The 2,964-nt window shown below is 39.5% G+C and overlaps 1 pseudogene; it reads left to right on the plus strand.

Moving 5' to 3' along the window:
• Positions 1 to 239: 239 nt before the first annotated feature.
• On the plus strand, positions 240 to 721 carry LOC106828093 (large ribosomal subunit protein eL34-like; annotated as a pseudogene).
• The last annotated feature ends 2,243 nt before the right edge of the window (positions 722 to 2,964 follow it).

Genomic DNA, 2,964 nt, shown 5'->3' on the forward strand with positions numbered 1-2,964 from the left:
AGCTGAAAATTTTCCAAAATTAATGAACTCTACAAATGCACAGATTTACAAGGTTCAATGAACCCAGCCAAGCAGGATAGATGCAAAAAAAGAAAACAAATGGAGCCATATTATAGTCAAATTTCTGAAAACCAGTCGTTAAAAAGAAGTCTTAAAAGCAATCGAGATAAAAGATATATTACATACTGGGCAATAAAGAGAAGAATAATTTCAGGTGAGCTGGTGCGAGAGCGTTCAGAATGGTCTAGCGTTTGACCTACTGTCGTAGGCTATCCTACAATACAGCGTCTAACAAAACTAGGCTGTCTGAACTCCTGGGAATAGAATTGTTTACCTTTATACCTAGAAAGTTGGGAAAGCACCAAAATCCGCATGTGGCATGTGCCCAGGCAGACTTCGAGGAGTTCGTGCTGTGAGACATAAAGTTCTGAGGAGATTGTCTAAAATGAAAAAACACGTTAGTAGGGCCTATGGAAGTTCCATGTGTGCTAAAAGTGTCTGTGACAGGATCAAGCATGCTTTCCTTATTGAGGAGCAGAAAATGCTTGTGAAAGTGTTGAAGGCACAAGCACAGAGTAAGAAAGCTAAATAAAAAAAAAATGAAGCTTTTTTGAGTAACAAAAAAGTCAAAAGCCTTGTTCTGTTAAAAAAAATAAAATAATAATTTCAGATGTCTCCTCAATAACTATGCAAGTCAGAGGACAATGGAATTACATCTTCATAGTGCTGAAAGAAAAGAAAAACAAACCTGTAACTTAGAATACCAGTTCACCAAAAATACCATTCAAAAATGAAGGCAAAATAAAGACTTTTTCAGACAGATATGTATAGGATTTGTCACCAACAGACCTGTACTACAAGAAATGCTAAAGGAAGTTCTTCAAGTGTAATAGGAATGATAGCAGATGGACAATTAGATCCACACAAAGGAACGAAAGGTGCCAAAAAGTGTGCAAAATTGATGCACAAAATGACGGTGACTGCTTCCTGACCGTGATTAAAGCAGAAACTAAAGCAATTTGATTCTACTTTTATCAGTGAAGTATTTTACGTACATTTACTTTAATTGAATAAAGCACAAAATAAGTACTTATGAAAACAAAATAGAACACAACAACAAGAGGAGTAAGCACCCACTCACTGATTTCAAACAGCATGAGGAGAGCGACGGAGGGGACTGTGGGGGGCCTGCTGGGAGAAGGGACACTCCTTCTGCCACATCAGTCTACTTAAGCTCTACTGAGAGTGTTTTCTGAAAAATGGCAAAGTCTGGGGAAGTTTCAGAAAAAAGTTGAATATCTAGGTTCTTACAAGGTAATACTCTCCCCAAATATGACATTTTCAGGAGAATTCAGTTGTTGCCATGCTCTCTGTACAGGGTATGTGGTACGAGGTAGCTATATGTGCTTTGACTTTTTTTCTTATTCCTTTGGTTCTGTATCTTTTTTTATTTAAAATGTTTAAAAGTGAGATATAGTTGACATATAACATTGTGTAAGTCCAAGCTGTACAATGTGTTCATTTGGTACAGTTACATATTGCGTGTTAGCTACCACCTCTATCCCATCCCATAATTATCATTTCTTTTTTGTGGTGAGAACAAGTAGGATCTAGTCTCTTAGCAACTTTGAAGTTATAACATAGTATTGTTGACTATAATCTCTGTGCTGTGCGTTAGGTCTCCAGGACGTATTTACCTAGTAGTTTCATGTTTCTACCCTTGAACAACGTCTTCTCAGTTTCCTCATCCCTCAGCCCCTGCCTCGTAACCACCATTTTACTCTCTGTTTTTACATTCAGCTTTCTTAGATTCCACCTACAAATGATATCACATAGTATTTCTCTTTGTCTGTCTGATCTATCTCATTTAGCACAGTGCCCTCATGGTGCATCCATCTTGTCGCAAATGGCAGGAAATCCTGAGTTTGTAAACAGCGTCTACCCAGCTCCTTTTGCGATTGGTATTCAAACTGTGTCCTGCTGCCGTTTGTGAGTATTCCCCCTGCCTTGGTTGGACAGGATATGTCCATGTGGTCCAAGGCTCCTTCAGAGTTCTTTAATTAATTAATTAATTAAATTAATAAGATTCAAAAAGCTTTTCAGAGTTGCTTAGCAACATGGCGCTTTCACAGCTCTCTGCTGAGCTGGGGAAGGCAAGTGACAAGGGTGGGAAGGAGCTAGCCCATATCAAAGGTCTTTTCCCACTTGATCAGCACTGCTTGTTAGGAGCAACTAATTTTTTCTTTTGGTTGTAATGTGTTTAATTTGTGCTGTCCACAAAGAGCAGCTAATTTTTGAGGAAAGATGAATATGAATTAGGAATCCTGGCTTAAGTAGCTCGCTAGGAAGAAAGAAGCAGTTTTGGTAAGAATCCTATAACTTGCAAGTACTGAATTGAAATTTTTGGTGATAGTCCTATATATGATATTTTCTTTGGTGATTTCTAAAGGCTGCAACAGCTGTTTAATAAGTATTAGACATTCTGGCCACTTTCCCATAATCTATGTGGCATATATGAACCAGGCAAATCTACCGGGAACGGCTCTTCTTCTGGGGGTGAGCTTCAGAATGAGATTACTACTGGAAACGGAGAGGAAGCAGTGGAAAAGGGTGCAAATGGAAATGATAGTTTTTTGAACAGGCTGATCCAAGGTGCATACTTTGTATAGATGCAGTCGAGTGTTAAATTTTTAGATTTCCCTAGACTGTGTAAACATGAAGGAAAATCTCTTTATGTGGTAGCAATGATGCTGTGATGGCTCATTCTGTGGGATGATAAACCCGTTGGGCTGACAGCCTCATGGTTTCAAGCACTCCTCCATTTGCAGGAACCTCTCGGCTCCCCAGCTCGGAGCTTTCTTTTGACCAAAAACCGGCAGCATCAGGCCCCTGGGAAGCAGCTCCTTGTCTACCCAAGGACTGAGGATGTCCTAAACCCACCTTGTTACCTCCTCCCCCAGTGCA

This window comes from Equus asinus, chromosome 28 (genome assembly GCF_041296235.1).
Source record: "Equus asinus isolate D_3611 breed Donkey chromosome 28, EquAss-T2T_v2, whole genome shotgun sequence".
NCBI lineage: Eukaryota > Metazoa > Chordata > Mammalia > Perissodactyla > Equidae > Equus > Equus asinus.